This window comes from Cornus florida, unplaced genomic scaffold, assembly GCF_030987335.1.
Source record: "Cornus florida cultivar Cherokee Brave unplaced genomic scaffold, ASM3098733v1 CherokeeBrave_3.0.0_Hap2_Chr07, whole genome shotgun sequence".
Classification (NCBI taxonomy): Eukaryota; Viridiplantae; Streptophyta; class Magnoliopsida; order Cornales; family Cornaceae; genus Cornus; species Cornus florida.
The window spans coordinates 79,822,990-79,845,388 of record NW_026775577.1 but is presented as its reverse complement, the minus strand read 5'-3'; the positions used below and the strand labels follow the sequence as shown (position 1 = coordinate 79,845,388).

The window sequence follows — 22,399 nt, the reverse complement described above, 5'->3', positions numbered from 1 at the left end:
TATGGCTATGAGTACATCCTTGTAGCGGTGGATTATGTGTCTAAATGGGTTGAAGCCGAGGCTACCAAAACCGATGATCATAAAGTCGTGATCCATTTCATTTAGTCTCACATCTTTATTCGTTTTGGTACGCCCCGAGCAATCATTAGTGATGGCGGATCTCATTTCCGAAATCGTTATCTAAAATCCGTCCTTGCTAAGTATTCCGTCATTCATAAGGTTGCTACACCTTACCACCCTCAAACGAGTGGTCAAGTAGAGATTTCTAACCGGGAGATTAAGCACATTTTGGAAAAAACGGTTAGACCGGATCGCAAAGATTGGTCAGTAAGGCTAAACGATGCGCTTTGGGCTTACCGGACAGCTTATAAGACACCCATTGGCATGTCACCATATCGACTTGTCTTTGGCAAAGCATGTCATCTCCCGGTAGAATTAGAGCACCGTGCTTATTGGGCCATAAAAAGGTTCAATTTTGATCTCAAACAAGCCAGCTCTAATCATGCGTTGCAATTAAATGAACTTGAGGAATTGCGTAATGACGCGTATGAAAGCGCAAAAATTTACAAGGCAAAGACTAAAGCTTTTCATGACAAACACATCGTCAAGAAGTCTTTCGCCCCGGGACAAAAGGTCTGGCTTTTCAATTCCCGCTTGAAACTCTTTCCCGGTAAACTTCGGTCAAGATGGGATGGTCCATACATTGTCACTACCATCTTTCCTCATGGAGCAATCGAACTTCATGATCCTGCAAGTGGATCACTCTTCAAGGTAAATGGCCAACGGCTTAAGCCTTGCATTGACGGCACAATCCTAACCCGAAAAGTTGAGGAAGTCCTCTTGATGGATCCAATTTATGAGGATTAGTGCCTGCTCTAGCTTTGTCTAGCTATCGACATTAAATTTAGCAACTCAAGGGAAGAAATTCTTTCAATTTCCAAGCTTCCTTCTCTTTGCAATTGCTCGTGCCTTGCAAATTTTCTGGGAAACGGTGTAGAAATGCCAAAATTTAACTTTCTCTGGAACTATCTTAAGTTGTGTTCCACATTTTTAGACTGGCTTCTTAGACCTTCTTCATTCTTGTTTTCATTCCCGGAAGTTTTTGGCTCTATCAGGCAATTTTCTCGGACTTTCGACATGGCTCTCACATGCATAGCCTCTTATCTTCAATGCATTGTTGGATCATGGTTTCTCAAAATCATCCATGCATTCGAGAGAAGTCAAAAAGTTTTCCAACTTTTTCTCAAAATCATCCATGCATTGGATTGGAATAATGTGCCAAGTTTCAAATTTTCCATGCATGGCTTGAAATTAGGACTGAGATGCAAAATTTTCAAAAATTCTCTATGCTTGAAATATTCATTTTTGAGAATTCCATCCATTTTGCATCATGTTGCAATGTATCAAGGCTTGGAAAGTTTTCCATTGATCTATATATAAAAATAAAAAACAAAAAAAAAAATATTTAAATATATATATATATATGTATAAATCAATAAATAAATAAATAAATAAATAATCATTAATCACCTCTTTATATATATCCATATTTTTATCATACTCATAATCATAATGCATGCAGCTTTGATGCCAACATGATGCACAGTTTATTCATGCATGCAAAGGAACTCGCATTGTATTAAGTTCAGGTTCCAGAACTTGCATTGCATGACATGGTCAAGATATGTTAGAGTTCAGGTTCACATGTTGCATTAAAGCACCATTGCATTGCATTCATGCATTTTTTTAATCCTCATGCAAGCTTTGAGTGCTCCAGTTTTCCTCCCAAGCTTCATTCATCTGAACTCCTCCTCCCCAACACTCAAGCCACTGCATGCAACAGCTTGATTCCTCTTCAAATGCCCTCATAAACTTTGCACTCACATGCACTCATCAGTGGAGCTCACTGTCCAGGCTTCGAGCCCTCGAAGTTGAGCTTCGAGTGCTCGAAATTCTCTCACCCACAGACCCCAACTCTCTGCCTTACTTTCGAGCAATCCCAACCCCCTTCCGAGTGCCCAAGTTTCTTAACCCAACTCACTGCCCAAATTTCGAGCACTCGAAGCCAAGCTTCGAGTGCTCGACCTCCATCAACAAACCACCCCCCAACCCATGCAGACCAACTTCCACAAACCACCAACCTGCATCCATCTTACAACCTCTCTCGGCTACCTTCAATTCGAGTGCTCGCAGGCTCAGTTCGAGCACTCGAATCAATCAACCCACAACCCTGCATGCATGCATGCAAGCCCATGCATGCATGCCCCTCAACCAGCCACCCTCCAATCACCTCACCAACTCCACCTCAACCCCACCTCCCCATCCCGACATCATCTCTCTCCACACCACCAAACACACACCTCTCGACATTCCCCAACCCAACCCTCACCACCCTGCATGCCACCACATATCCAATGCCATGCATGAACAACCTTCCAACCCTCAACCCCATCAACCATGCAACCCACTCCCATGCACAACCCCACCCCCACGCTCATCAACCAAACCAACCCAACAACCCACCTCCATCTCCTCTCAACCCACATCCATGCATGCCCATGCATGCACGACCACCCAACACCATCCCAACCCCATACACACACCAACACAAGCAACCCACCCTCATAACCATCTCTCTTCTTATCCTCCACCAAACCACTCCATCTCACTCTCAACTTCAACCTCACCCCCACCCATGCATTGCAACCCACCTTTCTCTCTCATCAAACCCCACCATGAAACCAGCCACCAACAAACCTCTCTCTCTCGACAACTTCGAGCTCTATCAACCATCTCTCTCACAACCAAACCCAACCTCACCACCAAAATCCTCTCTCTCCAACAGCATCACCACTATGCTCACAACAACCCCCTCTCAGTATCTCTGCAGACCAACTTCCACAACCCACCACCTCATGCATGCCTCCTTGCCCAGCCACCTCACCACCATCATCAAACCCTGCAACCCTCATGCATCCACACTCCATGGTTGCCCCCAACAACCAACCAACCCCCACTTCACACACCACCACCTCTCATGCCACAGCAAACCTCACTGCCAAGACTTCGAGCACTCGAAGTCCCATTTCGAGTGCTCGAAGTGTAGAGCACCATGCCCCATCCTCAGCCGAGGCCACTGCCCCAATTTCGAGCACTCGAAAACACCCTTCGAGTGCTCGAACCAAGCTTCCCTCTCTCTTTTAAAACCACACAACCTCTCTCTCTCGACCCAAGCTCCCTCCTCTCCTTTTAACCCCCAGCCCTCCTCTATTTCACCCACACCAACTCACCCAAACCTCACCTCTCTCTCTCTCTAAACCCTCACCACCTCCATCAACCATCACCACATTTCCTCTCTCATCCATACTCTCTCCAAACCCCCTCACCCCCACCTCTCCTCACCTCCCCCCACAACCACCACCTTTCTCTCCCCCATGCAATTCACCCTACTCACCCACCTATCCCTCATCCACAACCACCAACCCATCATCTCCCCTCCCTCTTCCTACCATTCTTCTTACTCTAGGATAAAGTGTAATTCAGGTCAGTCTCTTCTTCCTTTGTTTTTCATGCCTTTGTTCATTCATTATGATTTTACAAGGAGGATGGGCTTGCAATGTTGGTGTTTTGTTGTGTTGATGGTTTGTTGATACTAGCTCTATGCTAGAGCTTCGTTGCTTGTAAAAAAATTTTGGGTTTGCTCCTCCATCCCACTCACTTTCACCTTCTCCTTTTTGTGGTGCACGCCAGGTGCTCGCTGAAAGTCCTCAACCAAGTCCACCTCTCTAAATGTCTCGTGCCGGTCCTTCTCGCCCTCCTAGACCCTCTTCGGGTGCCCGTGCTGTCACTCGTAAGTGACCACGTGATCCTTGGGATCGCAAACAACTCAACTACGAACTCTCATTTCCGCTCACGGATGCCTTTGACATTCTACCCACAACTTCGTGGGCTGTAACCGAATTGACTAACCGGCATCTGCAGCACATTTGCGCACCCCTTGCCAGGGTTGCCTACCCCCGTGTAGTGCGCCTCTTCTACCAGAATCTCCAATGCCCTGAAGAGCCACCCATTTCTCTCACTACATCCATTGATGGCACCACCTATGCTTTCACTATGACTGACACCATTCAGGTTTCTGGTTGCCCCATTGAGTGCCCCGATGACATTGTCAATCGTGAAAATCTCCCTTTATATGAGGAGCCGGATACATTAACTGTGGAGCAGATTGCCGCTGCCCTTTGCCCTGTTGACGATCCTACCAGGCCCCGGTCTTTTATCCGCAAAACTAATCTTCCGAAACGCCTGTGGTTCATTGACACTGTCTTCAAGCACAATATCTGCCCTTTGGTGCATAGCACCGAGCGTTAGGGCCTCCTTTTGCAAGCCTTATATGCCATGGACCAAGGCCAATGGTTCTCCATCCCAGAGCTCATTTGGACCACATTTATGAAGTTTTGGCATGATGCTCATAATGTACGGGTTCCGCGAGTTGAAAATCGGAAATTGCCTTTGTCCTTTTTCATCACTCGGCTCCTTCAGCACAAGGGTTTCATTGTTCCTCCCCATGAACCAAAAGGCGAAAAGATTAAAATTTTTACCCAGCGCCGGTGGATCAATGTTCTTAGCCATTCTAGTACCCCTCAGCCTGCTGCCCCCCTGTTCATCCACGCTCCACCTCCTCCTCCTTCTGAGGATGCTTCCACCGCCGCAGCCGCGACAAGGGTAGAGCCTCCGGTCGACTCTCACCAGGACCAGGCTTTTATCCGGGCTAGCTTTGCCGGTATTCATGAGCAACTGGATCGTTTTGAGAATTCTTTGTCCGCGTACACTCGGACTCTGTGTGAGACTTCTTCACGTGCTGAAGAAGATCGTCGTCTTGCTGCTGAAGACCGCCGTGTCGCCACTGAGGAACGTCGTTTGGCCTCCACTGAACGGCGTAAGACTCAATCTCTCCTCCATTCCATCCTCGCCCGTTTACCCTCTGGACCGTAGCTTGTTGCGAGTGTTTGACCTTATCTTTTTGTTTCATATGTACCTATTTCTCTTGTATCTTTTGTTTTCCTTTTGACCTGTAAGAATTTGCTATGTATAGGTTGCTCTAGTAGACATGATCCCTGTACAGCTCTTTTTTGTAATCATGTAAACTCTTTTTGCAATGCAAATTCTTTCTGTTCTGTTAACTTTCGGTACATTCTTTTTCTGTATTTATGCTTGTGCTATTAATGCTGTTTGTGGTTATTTCTTTTTGTTCTTCATGTTGCTCTCCAGGTTGCGCAGTCCAATTCAAGTTTGGGGGTTTTTGTCTCAAGATGCCGTTTCTTCCCCCTGGGTATTGTCGTTCCTTTTTATACTCGTTGTCTTTTTTTTTGTCTCTAACTTACATCCATGTCCCACATTGAGGACACTGTGTAGTTTAAATTTGGGGGTGCATCAAAGCATTCTTGGCATAGTTTCGGTATCATATTTTTGTAAAGCAATGATAGTGTAACTTGGAACTTGTCAGAGACAAAGCATATGTTTAATACCTTGTGTATAGAAGCAATTGAGAAATTTTTGAAAATAAAGAAATTTGAATTTGATGTGATCATGCAAATACAATGTAGTCTGTATAAATGCCTCAATTAGATTCTTGCTGGATTTACACTCTTATAAGCTTCACAATGCACAGATGCACATTGGAAACTTAACTGTGAGGCATGCAACTTGATTGACCTTGACCTTGGCCTAGTTAATCTGATTTGATGAACCTGATAGATGAATAACTTTGGCATGTATCTAAAAAATAAAAAATAAAAAATAATGACTAGTTGACGTTCGTAGCCTTTCCAACTCGAGCTATTAAGCCCTAGGAGTGTCTCTACACTTAGCACCCTAAAACCGTCTGGTTTGGGAGTTGTTGGCCTAACGCTTGCTACAAGGGTTGGTTAGAAAGCTTAAGGGACTTAAACATTGCACGGTCATTCAAACAAAAATTGTAATAAACATGGTTCGTTGGAGTTCGTAGCCTTTCCAACTTGAGCTATTAAGCCCTAGGAGTGTCTCTACACTTAACACCCTAAAGCCATCTGGTTTGGGAGCTGTTGGCCTAACGCTTGCTACAAGGGTTGGTTAGAAAGCTTAAGGGACTTCAGCATTGCACAACCATCTTATGTTTCACTTCTGAGTTACAATAAATTGTCAACAAGCAACAAAAGTTGTCTTGTAAATAAAATCATGCCTTAGGGACCTCATTTAAAGGGGAATTCAATGATTTGAAAACTTGTGCTTTGGAATTGGAAAAGAAAGTAAAAGCCGCATGTTGAGAATCCAATTCACTTTCACTGGAGTTTGAGTTATTTCCATTTAAGAGATGACAATTGAATTATTTATATGGACTATGATGTTGATGCATGCATGTTGAAATGTTTTTTCCCAATTTTTGTATCAATGCTTCATATATGCAAGGTAGTCTTCCCAATGATCCCGTCTCCAGCTCCTTATCTGTTTCAAGTTGTATTTGAGCTATGTTTATGTTTATCTTTGCCATGGTGAATATTTTTGTAATTGTATTCCCATGTTTTCATTCCATTGAGCTTTGCATTTTGGTTTTGCTAAGGGACTAGCAAAATGTAAGTTTGGGGGTGTGATAAGCGCTGAATACTGTATATTCAAGCGCCCTAAATTACATTAACAAAGTCCAGTTATTAATTATTTTATGTAGATTAACTCCATTTGCATGTTTTTATGCATTTTCAGGTTAAAGTGCAAAAAGGAAGCAAAAATGATGCCTTGTGGAATTTTGAACAAAAAGGATGCCATTTCTGAATTTCTGGCAGCAGTGATCCTGACTTTTGTCACCATTTTTGACCTAGTAAACTCAAGAAATGGACTTCCATCATAACATGAAAGATTTAAACCTCTGAATCAGCTTTCCAAATCTTCAAGCGGTTCATTATTCGGAGTTCGGAGCAGAGAGTTATGATCTTCGTAACAGAGGTGCGCAGAACTGCCTGGCAGCACTGAAGTACTGCCTTTCTCCCCATTTTAGACCAACCAGACTTGAGAATTGGGTCTTCATCAAAACATGAAGTTTTTAAAGCACTGAATCAGCTCTCCAAATATTCAAACAGATCATCATTCGGAGTTTGGGCCACAAAGTTATAGTAGTTTTACCAAAGTAGGTCAGCGCTGAGCAAGAAGAGCATGTTGCACATTGCACTAATTTAGAGTGCTCGAGACCACTTTTCGAATGCTCGAAAATCTGGCAGATTGCACTCGGAAATGGCTCAATTTCAGCCACTTGCACATTGGTTTCCTCAATGCCATCTTCCTTCTTTATGAAGTGGTTGGAGGTGTTCCTTGGAGGAGAGAGAAGGTTTTGTTGGAGAATAAAAAGCTACCAAAGGCCACACACTTCCAATCCTACATTTTTCTACAAGATTAGAGGAGAGAGAAGAGAGCAAAAGAGGTGTGTTCTTCAAGCTCCAAGAAGGTTGCACGAAAATGGCCATGAAGATGGAGCTTCTTCCTTCTTCTAGCTTAGCAATGGGTAACTAACTCTTTCTCTAGGGAGGTGATGAAGTCCCTCCCTTGTAAGCATGTCCTAGGGTAGTCTATATTGGGGGATTGCAATGTATATTTATGGTCTTTTTCATAGCTAAGAGCACTTCATTTGGTGTAATGAATGTTTATATAAGTATGGATGATTTCTTCAAGCTCATTATCTTATGTTAGGTGATGTCTTGTATTAATCTTTTTGCTTGAGTTTATATGGTGAGAATGGAAACAAGGTTATGAAATGATTTAATGGCATGTTGATAGGTGACTTTGATAGACCATTGCTTAGGAAATCCTTTGATGGTGTATGCTTAATCTCTAGCTCCATGTGCTTCATCATTTTGTCAAGAATTTGATAGTCTTTCATTTAAGTAAACGTGTATAAACTACACCTTAGTTAGGTAGTCTCAACATGTTTACCCTTTTGATGGATTATACTTGTTTGAGACCTAATGTACCTCTTGATTACTTACATGGCAACTATGTGTTGCTATGTAGTTTTTGACCATCATATGTTGTTTTTCCCCTAATTTAGGTCTAATCTAGCATGTGTATAGGGATGGAGGCGGATTCACTTCCTTAGTCTTCTTTGCTCATCTTTCATCTCTTAAATTCTTGCAAGTTTTTCATTAATGCATATTTCAATTCATAGTATAAGTGACAAACCAACAAAACTCTATATACCCCCTCATCATTCTAAAAGTAGTCTAGATTCTTAGGTTGCCATAGACTAGCGCAGTCCCAGTGGTTCGACTTACCCGACCAATAGCTCTATTTTACAATGATTCGTGCTATTGCGAAGGTTGATGTATAATTGACCAACCGATCAACTTGCGTGGAAAACATTGAGTTTGACCATCATATTGCCAAAAGAAAGGTCCATAATCCCGGATCTACAATTAATTATTGCATTTGCGGTGGCAAGGAATGGTCTTCCCAAGATGATTGGGATGTGGTTGGAGCGATTAGCAACCGGTTCGGTATCAAGAACTACGAAATCAACCAGAAAGTAGAATTTATCCACCTTGACAAGGATGTCCTCAACCATGCCCCTAGGTGTTTTGACGGACCTATCGGCCATTTGAAGCACCACCAAGGTTGGCTTCAACTCATTCAACCCTAATTAGACATATACGGAGTAAGGAATCAAATTGACACTTGCACCTAAGTCAAAAAGTGCTCTACGAATTTCATGAGTTCCAATTACACAAGAAATAGTCAAAGCACCGGGATCTTTGAACTTAAGCGGAGTGTTTTGTTGAAGAATGTAGCTCACTTTCTCCGTGAGGAACACTTTTTTAGGGCTTAGCCCTTGCTCTTCCTCTTTTGTGTGCAAAGATCTTTTAAGAATTTTGCATAAGGCGAAATTTGCTTAATGGCATCCAAAAGAGGAAGATTGATGTAGACTTGCTTAAAAACTTCCATCATGTCATGTGTTTTCACTTCTTACCTCCCATAATGCGAAGTTTCTTTTAAAGCATAAGGGAATGGAGCTTTTGGCTCACAAGACTTTGTAATTTGAGAGGATGATGGAGAAGATTGAGAATTCTGGTTAGGAACATTTTCATTCAAAGGAGTAGGAGTAGAATTTGGAATTGGATGGGTGACAACTTTAGGTTGCACCGATTCATTATCTTCCTTTGGTAATTCAACCCTATTGTCCACTTGCTTGCCACTTCTCAAGGTGGTAATGGCTTGCGCTTGAGCTTGGGAAGAACACCCCGATGTAGGGTTTGCTTCCACACAAAATTGGGCTTTTGGATTCCTCTCGGGTTGACTAGGCAATTTCCCAATTTCTCTTGCATTCAATGCATTAACTATAGTCCCAATTTGGGATTCAAGCTTTGATATGGAGCGAGAGTGGGAATACAACAAGTTGGTATCCTTCTTTAAGCTACCCAAGGCCATCAAAACCTTATCTTCAAATGTAGAATTACTAGAAAGTTCTTGACGATAATGAAAACCAACTTGGGAATTACACATTTGAGAAGGTGAGAGGTCATTCATCCTTTGATGATGGAAAGAAGAAGAGACGAACCCTTGAGAACCTCCATTTATTTTATGAGGTGATATGTATTTTCTTTGAAGATTTTTAGCTTGATAAGGGCTTTCATTCCATAATGGAACATATGCATTTGAATAAGGGTGAGCAAATGTAGCATTAACTTGTTCAAAGTGTTCATTAACAATATGTCCATGGGGACAATTGAAAGTAGTATGCAAAACACTTGAACATGTCATACAAGGCTCATAAAGATGAGTTGTAGAATGATAAGGAGATACATTGATAGCCGGTTTTTTATTCAACAAGAATTGATCAAGTTTTTGAGAAAGAGTTTTAACCTCGGCTACAATTCCCCTTGAACTTTCAATTTGACACACTGTTACACCTTTCTCGTTTTTATTAAAACCATGATCAAGCCGAGAAGTGTAATATTTGTACAAAGAGTTTTCACTTATTTTTTCAAAGAGGTGCCAAATGTCATCTTCATGTTTTCCAAAATATGAACATCCACATGAGGTATCAACTATGTCCTTCTGCATGTCGGATAGGCTTTCATAGAAGTATTGGACAACTTGCCATTTTGGAATACCATGGTGCAGACACTTTCTTAGCAAGTCATTCAATCTCTCCCAAGCCTCATGCAACAACTCTCCTTCCCTTTAAGAAAATTCTCTAATTGAAGCGCACATTACATTTGTCAAACTTACGGGGTAAAATTTTTTTAAAAACTCATTTTGCACTTGTGCCCAAGATGTTATTGAATTTACCCCTAAAGTGTTAAACCAATGCTTTGCTTTATTTTTAAGCATAAAGGGGAAGAGAAGTAATTTAAGCACTTCGTCCAGGACATCCATGTACCTTACGGTGGAACATAGTTTAAGAAATTCATTAAGATGCCTATATGGTTCCTCTTCTTCCAAGCCATAAAAGAATGGACACATTTGAATGGTCTCGGGCTTGATTTCATATTGATTAGCCTCAAAATTAGGCAACATAATGCAAGTAGGTGCATGGTATGTATGAAGATTATAATGATCACGAAGGACCATTGGAGCAATTGGAGCTTGAACTCCGAGGCCATGTTGATTAAGAGGTAGGTTATGCATGAAACATGGGTCTAAGTAGCCAAGATTACCCTCTAGATTTTCCATGTGAATGTCTACAATGTATGATATGACAAGGTCTATACAAGACTACAAATGACACACAAATCACAACAAAACAAGCAAGCACTCCTCCTTCGCAACAAATCAACAATCAACAAACTTCCTCCACATACAATGTTCCCATACTCCCATGCTTTGATAACAATGCAAAGAAAAGTAAATTGCCTCCACACGGGCTCACGATTTATCTAAGAAATTAAAAACAAGCCTCCACGCGGGTCGACGATTTAACTAAGGGATTGAGTAAGGAAAAGCTCACAAAGGTCCTATAGCACTTCAACTCCAAATTTATAGCTTAGCTTAGCAATTTTTTTTAATTTTTAGCATTTTTTCTTGCTTGCTTAGCTCCTTTGCTTGGATCCTAGCTCAATGCTCCTTGTCAAAGATGAACAAACACAATAAGTAATCTAAAGAAAAATAAAAATAAATTAAAGACACGATCAAAAGAGTACTAATTCCTAATTGATTCTACAAATATAACGTTGCCTAATCCCGGGCAACGGCGCCAAAAACTGACTGGTCTGCCGCACTACCATCAAGCTTGAGAGTGTGCATTAAGGCGAGGGCCAAGTTTTACATTTATAAAAGCCACTACTACCTTCACTAAAAATACAGTTAGGGTGAGTAGGGATCGTCCCAATGGATTGGAGTCGTACTTGGTTGTGGAATCGCAATTAGGGTTAGTAGGTCGAGTGATCAAACAAATGGTTGGTTGGTTGATTAAAATAGAGGCAAATTAAACTAAATAATTGAATGCAATAAAGAGTAAGTAAGTAAGAAAGAGATCTTGGGGTTTAAAGGTCACCACCAAGCAATGCTTTTCTATACCCTTAACAAGTGACTAATGAGGGTAATGTGTGTTGCAACATTGATGTGTGTGTGTGTTTAGTTGATTTCATTAGCAAGGGTGACCAATTAAGCATACATTGTCTAATCAACATGTGAAAAGCACATTATATCTAGCAAGTCATTAATCCTTTCATTAAGCTCACAAGCCAAATACACCACAAGGTTAGAGACATATGCTACTTGCATTCAAAAGTATGGAACATCAAACAACAAGCATGGATTGTCCTCCTATCTAACAACTATGTTTCCCCTACACTACAATTAAGCTAATGACATGAAATTAAACTAATTAAGCTAATGGAGAGGCACAATCCATCAAGAAATGAGCGTAGACCATCTAGAAAATCACAAGAGCATTCTTTTAAGCACAATGTTTTAACAATCTCTAGATCTATAGCATTAATACACATAGACATGCATCAATAACACAAGAAATAGAGACAAACACATGAACATCTATTCTAGCATACATAGATATATGGATAGAATGAAATGATCAATTGGAAGCATTAAACCACATAAATCATTGAATAAACAAGATCTATATATATAAAAGTGCCAAAACATGTATTACAACTCTAATCCCTCAATAATACACAAGATTAAGATATAGAAAGCATGCTTGGGGCTAACTCTAGCCCCAAGAGGATGTCTAGCCACTCATGGTGATGTTGCTTTAACCCTCAAGGGCTAACTCCATGGTTGAGATTTGCTCCTTGGATGATGAAAAGTCTCCAATGGTGTCTCTAGCCTCCTCCTCCTCTAAGCTTGCCTCCTTTTAGAATAATCCCTATAATTGTATATGTCTCAAAAAGTGCATCCTATTCCTTTTATAGGTAGGTCAAGTGACACACAAAATTAGCTGGGGTTGTGCAAAGAATATTCTCTAATGACTGGATAGAGGACGGATTGAGCAAGCTGGCTTTTTAACTTTTTTGCACTGGAGGAAGTTTGATCGATCGAACCTTGGACTTGGATCGATCGAACTTGGCTAAGATTTATCAAACTGAGGCTAGATCATTCCAACTGGTTGAGCTTTTTGGGAAAAGACAAATCCAAGATATTTTGGAAGATATTTTTGGGAAAAGGACAAAAGTGGTTAGTGGGTGGTACAGTTATGGATAAGATCAATCATTTAAATAAGGACAAAAGTGTTCGATCGATCGAAGGGTAGTGTTGGATCGATCAAACTTTGGACTTTCTGCTTTGGGTCAAGGTTTGGATCTATCTTGAAGTACTGAGATCGATCAGTGTTCGATCGATCGAACCATGAAGTTGGATCGATCGAACTTTGCTGCTTCCCACCTTTGGCTCCATTTGCTTCTTTCTTTCTCCACTTTGCTCCTTTCTTTATTTAATCCCATAATTGCTTCAATTAAGCTCTTATTTGGCTGAGTTAGCTTATTTCGGGATAAATGCCTGAAAATGAAAATAATACGAAATCAATCTAAAATGGTAAAGTAAGATAGATAAAGGTACTAGAATACCTAAGCTTAAGGGGTTTAAATACGCACTTTTCAGCGCTCATCAAACACACTACCTTTTGATCACTCGACCTACTAACCCTATACATTGTTTCCATTGCTAGCACGCCCACAATCCCTTGGGACGATCCCTACTCACCCTAGCTATATTTTTAGTTAGAGGTAGTAGTGGCTTTTATAAATTTAAAACTTGGCCACATTGCACACTCACACTCTTAGTGCATCTTTAAACGTTGGTGCCCGCGATAATCACCAAGTTTTTGGCACCATTGCCGGGGATTTGAATTGGCAACGCCATGTTTTGGAAACAAATAGGAATTAGTCCTCTTTTGATCGTGTCTTTACTTTATTTTCTTTTTTGTTACTTATTGTGTTTGTTCTTGATTGGATAGGTGCATTGAGCTAAGAGAGTCAAGCAAAGGGAATTAAAGAGCAAAGGATGCAAGGAAGTCAAGTGAAGCTAAGCAAAAGCACAAAAATGAGCTAAAATCTAAAAATTTGCAAAGCATAGCAAGGATTGAAACTTTAAAGTTTAATTGAAGTTGCTTAAGGACCCTTTGTGAGATCTTTTTAACTCAATCTCTAGTTAAATCATCAACCCGCGTAGTGGCAAGTTTTTCATTTCATAGATAAATCGTGAGCCCGTATGGAGGCAGTTTACTTTTACTTTGCATATTGTTCAAACATGGGAGTATGGGATCAATGTATGTAGAGAATGTTTGCTAATTGATTTGTTGTGGGGGTGAAGTGATTGTTATTTGCTTGTTAATTGTTTTGCTAGTGCATGCATGGTCATAGGTCATTAAATCCTACTTTTGCCCTGTTAATTTGCATCTTGAATCGGTTGTTCGTAATCCTAGGGGAAGAGGTAGTTCTCATCACTCCATTTTACCAATGGAGGAATTAAATGACGACCATGTGGAGGAGCTTGGTCACATAGGCCAACAAAGCATCCTCCACCCTAATGGGCATCATGAAAATATTCAAGTACCATTAGGCATGCCTAGACCATTTATCCCACCACAATAACAAGGCCAAATTCCATTGGGAATGCCTCAGCCAATTTTTGTTCCACAACCTCCCATTATGCAAGGCAATCAAGGTGTTCGAGTGGCACCGACGGTTGTGAATCCTCCCATTGCTTTAAGAGACCATTATGTGCCTAATGAATATAATGCACCTACTTGCATTCAATTGCCCCCATTTAGAGCACATCACTATAAGATTAAACCACAAACCATTCGACTGCTTCCCAACTACCATGGACTTCCAATTGAAGAACCTTATAAGCATTTGGATGAGTTTCTTGAAGTGTGTTCCATCGTGAAATACACGGACATGCCAGAAGAAGTGTTAAGACTTAAACTTTTTCCTTTTATCCGTAAGGACAAGGCAAAATATTGGTTCAACAATCTTAGGCCTTTTTCAATAACTTCTTTGGCAGAAATGCAATAAGAGTTCTTGAAGAAGTATTATCTAGTTTCAAAGACCAATGCCATGAGAACTTTCATTCGTGAATTTTCTCAAGGGGATAGGGAAATGTTTCATGAGGCATGGGAAAGGTTTAACGACTTGCTTAGGAAGTGCCCACATCATGACATACCTAAGTGGCAACTAGTTCAATATTTCTTTGAACGTTTACCGGATAGTCACAAGGGTATGGTTGATGCATCTATGGGTGGCTCTTATCTTAATAAGCATGAGGATGATGTGTGGTAATTATATGAAAGTATGAGTGAGAATTCAATGCATAGATCTTTATCCTCTAAAAATGGTAGAAATTTAGGTGGAATAAAGAATGTTGGCTTATATCATGTTAACAATTCCAATGACATAACCGCCGAGATGAAATCTTTGTCTCAAAGGTTTGATCAATTTTTTATTAACCAAACTTCGGCGAATCAAATGTCTTCCTCCCCTAACCATTCTCATCGTGCATCTAATGAATCTTGCATGACTTGTTCAAGTTTTTTACATTCTACTTCCAATTGTCCCCGTGGACATGTGCCAAGTGAAAACCATGAGCAAGTCAATGCTACATTTGTCAACCAAGGGAATAATCCCTATGACACTCATTACAATTCAAGTTGGAGGAACCATCCAAACTTCTCTTGGAAAAGCCAAGGGGAAGGCTCAAACCCTCCCCAAAGTGATTTTCAAAACAAGTATGTTCCACCTCTAATGCAAAGCCAAGGTTCCTAAGGTTTTAGATCTTCTTTTCAATCATCACATGGAAATTAATTCTCTAATTCTCATTTCCCTAACCAATCATGGTATTCCCAAGGAAATTCTAGGAGTCCTGCTTTTGAGGAGAAAGTGTTGACCGCTCTAGGTACTCTAAAGGCGAACACTCAATTACTTCATTCCCATTCCCAATCCATTACTAAACTAAAAACCCAAGTCGGGCAAATAGCTAGTACTTTGAATACAAAAAAGAAAGGGAAGATGCCTTTGAATGCACCACCAAAGTAACAATGTGTTATGGAGACTCATTCCTCATTGGAAGGTCACACAATCGAACATGTCAATACGGTGACAACCTTGAGAAGTGGGAGAATTGTGGACAACCAAGTGAGTATATCCAATGAAGAGAGTGAACCGGTGCAACCAAAAGTTGACACCCGTCCCGTTTCACATCCTATTCCTTCTTCATTGCATGTGCATGACCCCTTTGTTGAAAAAGTAATGGAAAATGATTTGAACAAAGTTTTGAAAGATGATTTGAAAAATTCTTGTGACAGTTTGAAAAATTCTTGTGTTGAAGATTCTTCAAGGAAAAATTTTGAAAAAGCTTTTGAGCCTAAAGCTCCATTTCCGGATGCCTTGAAAGGATCCATTTCTCTTGACAAACAAAAGACCAAGACTAATGAAATCATTGATGTGTTTAGGCAAGTGAAGATCAATCTTCCGCTTTTGGATGCAATTAAGCAAATTCCGGCTTATGCCAAATTTTTGAAAGATCTTTGCACCCAAAAGAGGAAGAACAAAAGCCAAGCACCAAGGAAAGTGGTCTTGACTGAGCAAGTGAGCTCTATTTTGCAACATAACACTCTCCCTAAGTTTATGGACCCCAGTTCACCTACTACTTCTTCCATCACTGGTGACCATGTCATTAATCGGGCTCTTCTAGACTTAAGAGACTAAAAACCGACGTCGGAGGTTTTACAACTTGCCGACCGATCCATCAAAAAGCCTCGGGGTATCATTGAGGATGTTTTGATTAAGATTGATAAGTTCTTTTTCCCCGCTAATTTCGTTGTCATAGATACAGAAACGGTTCCGAATCCTAAAAGCCAAATTCCCATTATCCTTGGCCGTCCCTTCTTAGCAACCGCAAATGCCAACATCAATTATAGGACGGGGATAATAAAAATCTCATTTAGCCACATGAAGGTGAAGTTGAACATTTTTAATCTAACCCCGAATTCAATAGACAAGCATGAAAAAGTGTGTTGTAGAAAAGAGCATTGACAATGAACTTGATAAAATTGAGTCTTTGCTTGGAAGTAGAAGTTCTAAGAGTTCATCTTCAAACTTGAATTCAAGAATTGTTGTTTCAAAACTAAATGTTCCAAGGGCATGGAAGCCCAAGAGTTGCATAGTCCAAGGACCATCAATGTCTTTTGAATCGAATCCGACAAGTTCTCTAGAGAACCATTTGCTAGGTGGGATTCAAAAATCTATTCACCCCGTCAAGGAGGAAATGCATAACAAGATATTTGATCCAGGCTAAAAGAGCCCAACATCTTGCTAGAGATGTTAAAGACTAGCAATACTTCGTAGGGTTTACAACCCTATTCCTCCCTCATTTCTATTTTACCTTTCATTTCTTGCGTCGTCTAGATATATTCCAGGTTTATACACATTGCTAGGAACTGTGATTGAGAATGCATGCACTTCCATTCTGAAAATAGGCATTTTGCACTTGTTCGATCGATTTCAAAAGAGGTTCGAACGATCGAACATCCATTCCTGCATCCAATTATCTCTCAGTCCCATCGATCAAGAATTTTCTACGTTTTTCAGCTCTCTGTGTATTGAGCGAACTTCAGTTCAGATCGATTTGAGTGCTCCAAGATCGATTGAAATTTTCCTCAAATCGATTTTCGTTCCATACTTAGAAAATTTTTTGAAACCCATGAAAAAGGCCTCTCTGTGTATCGATCGAACTTCTGTGCAAGTTTTCACCATTTTGATCGATCGAAGTATCTTCCAGATCGATCTGTGTCCACTTATTGACTTTGACTTTGACTGCCCTTTTTGAATTTTGATTTATTTATAAAATATATATATATATATATAAAATACAAAAATATTTTCCTTTATTTTTATTTTAAAATAATAAAATAAAATATTTTCAAAAAAAAAAAATCCAAAAACATTTTCATTTTATTTTTATTTTTATTTTTATTTTTGTTTTTCAAAAATCCAAAAATATTTTTATTAAAATTTAAAAAAAAAAATTTCAAAAAAAAAAATTTCAAAAATATTGTGTCGTTTTGAGCTTAGATCGATCTATGTTCAATCGATCTGAAATTTTTCATGATCAATCGACCATATCGGGAATTGTTTTTAAAAATAGAAACTCTTGGGTCATTTGATCGATTTACACATCAATCTCAACTCTCATCGCCTCCCACCTCTGCAACCCATCTTCCCAACCTCCGGCGAGTTTCCCAAGCTTCGAAATCTCATCTCCACCTCTCGATCTCATCTCATCTCCTTCGTCTCCACTTCTCTCATTCGGCTTGGTGAGTTCTAAGATTTAATTCCATTTTCGAGCTTCAACATATATGTTTTTGATGTTTCCATGATTAGATCCAAGTTTCTATGATGAATTCTTTCCATATTTGATCTTTGAAGCATATGTCTATATATGTATATATTTTCATTTTGAATCTGATTTTGGGGGTCACGTGCCTATGCAAGTGACCATTTTTGTGTTGTTGAGGTATAGGGGGACCCACAAGCTTGCTTGGGTACCCACATGTCATCCACATCACAGATCTGTGACTTTTCAAATTTCTCGTAGCAATTCGATCAATCAAAGTTTTCTCAGATCGATCAGAGAAAGATAGGTCGAACTTAGTACTGATCGATCTAAGAAAGATCGATCTCATATTTTCCTGTTCGAACGAACTTCACAGATTTGCACATGCACACTTCACACACCATCCATAGTGTTCATACTAGTTTCTTGATGCCCAATGCCTGTGTTTTCCACATTGGATGCATTCCATACTTACACTATTTAGCATGCTTCACTTAGTTACTGTTTACTTGGCTGCGTCATCATTTACATAGATTCATGTCAATTGTTCTGAGTTGTCTATCTTACTTGACATACATGTTTCTATATACTGTGTTTCAATTCTCTATTATCTGTTACTGACTTATTTTGCAAGTGTTTCTTTTCCAGTTTTGCAGGCCATGGCACGGGTTAAGACAGTCGCCCGACGACAGTTTCCGAGGAGGGTACGACAACGTGTAGAAGAGCCCGCATAGCCTTCTTATACCCAGGATCTAGAGCAAGCTGAGCAGTATAAGCAGTTACAGGAGTATGAGGAGCCAGCACCGGCTCAGTCTAACCGCTCTGCCTCTACCGCTTCTGTATCTTCATCCCAATTTGATGAGGATGAGCATATATCTTCTCCTTCTCCACTACCGGCACAGCCTGGCCAATTCCGAGACCGACCTGTCTGGAAAGTCAGACGCCTTTCTGTGTCCCATGAGTCTGTATTTGACATAGCTTTCTTCTCCCGGTCAGTCTTGACCCGGGCAGCTTTCAACGACATTGAGCGGCGCAGCATTCTAACCATTCTAGCGCCAGTTACTTATCCAGTTTTCCCGCGGCTTGTTCGGATGTTTTTCCAGAACCTCCGGCCAGCCCCGGGTAATTTGTCAGAGCTGCGGACTACTATTGATGGCCACCCGATCATCATCACAGTTGACACTTTGGCCACATCTTCTCAGTGCCCCCATGTCTGCCCTCCTGGTCTTGATTATCCTATTCAGAGGAGGCCTTCTGATGCAAACATGGCTGTTGCCCTTACTGGCCACTATGCAGCTGGCGAGACTTTCGCCACCCGGACTTATCTGCCCGACGACCTATGGTTTTTCGATTAGGTCTTGTACCAAAATGTATTTATGGCAGGGCATAAGATCCAGAGGCGTTTTGATTTTCTGGCAGCCCTTTATGCTTTCTACACTGAGCAATGGTTCTCCATTTCGGCACTCTATTGGAGTGTCATGATGAAGTTTTATACAGATTATATCAGCAAGGCCAAGCCCAAGCAGGCCAAGTATCTCCTATTTGCTCATCTTATTACTCAGATCCTCCGGGTCCAGTGCTACCCTTTCCATCCACAGGAGAGTTCTGAGTCAGGGGCTTGCCACTATAGCAAAAAGGATTGGAACAAGAGCTACAGTGCTCTTATCAAGAGCTTGGAGGAGGACGCTATCTTAGCAGCAGAGGAGGCTGCAGAGGCTGAAAAGGCAGAGATGGCAGCAGTAGCAGCAACAGCAGCAACGGATGATCTAGCAGACACACCGGCGGCTGCAGTACATATGGAGAGAGACTTGAAGCAGCAGCCTCCAACAGAGGAGCTACCACATCACTCTCCATTTGGGTCACCACTTCATTCCCAGGAGCAGACTCAAGATGTACCACAGTTTCATGATCCAGTCATACCTGAGGCTCCAGTTCTGACACCCGGCCTAGGAGAGCATGTCCAGGCATTGGAGGATGTAGTAGTCTCCTTCAGAGTAAATATTTCTACTCTCCATACAGATGTCTTAGCTGCGCTGTGTGACATATCCAGAGATATCTGGGGATCATGCCCCGTTCACCCTACCTCCTCTGCTTGATTTCTCTATCTCTTTATTCTTCTCATTTGATATATCTGTGATACATTATTACATTTCTACTATTGTGATATTTTTGCGGCCAGTCTGTTGGCCTGATATTGTGATGTGCTGTACATTATTTCTCTTATTTTTATGCATGATATTTTTTGGATGTCTGGATTTTATATTGATACATTTATCTGTGATTAACTCCATTTATCAGGTACATCCTAGTGACTTCAGTGAGAGAGAATGTTGCCCAAATTTTTCAGGACCACCCTTTTTCCTCTCTCCTTAGTTCATTTCTTATCCCATTTGCACTTGCATGTCCACTGTGCACTGTTATTATCCCTTTTGTTATCTGATGAGTTTTATCCAAGTGCCATCTTTTCAGGACCGTAGTTAATTCCAAGTTTGGGGGGGTTATACCATCCACTTTGGATATTTGTGTCCCGGCCATTCTTTGCCTTAGTTGCATTAGTATACTCTTTCCTTTTGTTCTCTTTGCACATTGAGCATACTATGCCATTTAAGTTTGGGAGTAATGGGTGTTAATTGCAGTGTTTGTTTTCAATTCAAAATTTTAAGCATGAATTATGTATTTAAGGGATTTTTTATGATTGGTCCATAACTAGCTATGACTTTGATCTTTTGAGGACTATATTGCTTAAAATTTAAAAATTACTTGACTTAAGAGTCCAATACTCCTTGTATGCCTTGTGGATGCCATTTAGGAGTAAATTTTTCAGAAAAATTGATATCTTGCTTGCACTTGTGGTCCACATCATCTTGATTTTGTGATTGTTTTGAGATTCACTCTATCATGCTACACTAGCATAGGCACACACTAGCATTCATTTGTGGGGTACATGCTTTGTTGATTATTGAATTGGTTATATCCCAATTGGGCTAGTAGTGCATTAAAAGCTTTCACCTTGATAAAAGTGGAGGACAAACCCTTTTCATTGAGTAGCCGGGATTCTAGCCTCATCAAGCACTGAATTTCTCGCGCCGAAAAGTGGAGGGCCCAAACTCTAGGTTAATAATTGAATGTTGAAAAAATAATAATAATAAAAATAAAAATAAAAAGTGAGGACTTCTCCCAAAAGGTGAGAAGTATGAAATGATTAGATGGATGTTATTTTGATTTGTAGCCTAGTTGATTTGAGCTTGTAAGTCCTTAGGGGTGTTTCAACACCTAGTGCCCTAAAGCCGTCGGGTTTGGGAGTCATTGACCTAATGCTCGACCTCATGGATCGCTAAAAAGCTTAATAGATCAACACATTACACTATGCTTTCACCATTGATCCTTAGGGATAGAAAAAAAAAATCGAGTGAAAAGAATAAGCGTACCTAGAATAACAAAGATTTAATAAAAGGTCCACTCTTTATCTTGATGATTGGTACTACATTTGTGTGCTAGCTTGAGGCTAAGGATGTGATCATTTCTTTAGTTGGCTTAGATAGCAACATATTTGATGCCGGTCCACTCAAAAGGGATTCTAGAGTTGTTTTGATTTGCATGATCATTTTCTTGATGTGTGGAGGACCATACTTGCTTGCTTGATGTTGGGATTTTGGGAGATTGCTTGGAAATGGTTGAAAAATTACATACTTGAGTTAGTTTTCTCCCAATGCTTGTTTGCAATATGGGTGCCTCTTTTGTAATAATTAGCTTAATGTTTGTGGGTATCATTTCTGGAAACCCTCACGAGACTTCACTCGTCCACTAGGGGTAACCTAGGGGTTTAAAATGCTTGTTGCATAAGCTAAATGCAATCGTGTTCAATACGAAAGTGGCGTTATCCATTTATTGCTTTCTAGTTCATAGTTGTATAATCGTTCATTTCATTCCTTTACTTTGTAACTCATTGCTAGGAACTAGCAATATTTAAGTTTGGGGGTGTGATGAGCACTGAAAAGTGCGCAATTAAACCCTTAAGCTTAGATATTCTAAGACTTTTATCTATCTTACTTTCCCGTTTTAAACTAATTTCATGTTATTGCCCTTTTTAGGTACTTATCCCAAAAATAAGAGCTTAAGAGAAGCAACCCCAAGCTGAATGGAAGAAAGGAAGCAAAATGAAGTAAAGTGTGGAAAAACAGCAAGTTCGATCGATCTTAACATTCCTTCGATCAATCAGAGTAACATCGATCTGGACACTTCAAGATGGATCCAAGCCTTTGTCTTTATCCAAAAGATTCCACCATGTTCAATTGATCCAACTTATCTTCGATCGATTGAAAATATTCGATCTTATCCACACCTACCACCCCACCTACCACTCTTGTCTCTTTCCCAAAATATCTCAGAGATTTGTCTTTATTCAAAAAGGTGCCACCAAGGATGATTGATCTCTGCAGCATTTGATGGATCTCACCAATGTTCGATCAATCTCTACACAGTTCGATCGATCGAACCCTCTCAAGTGCGAATTAAATCAAATTCTAACGCATTAAAAGTTGTGTCATGGTGCAATCATTGGAGGTGCCCTTATGCACTAGTCCAGACC

The 22,399-nt window shown here is 40.4% G+C and overlaps 1 pseudogene; it reads right to left on the bottom strand.

Moving 5' to 3' along the window:
• Positions 1–14,543: 14,543 nt before the first annotated feature.
• On the bottom strand, positions 14,544–14,641 carry LOC132268019 (small nucleolar RNA R71; annotated as a pseudogene).
• Between the last annotated feature and the right edge of the window lie 7,758 nt (positions 14,642–22,399).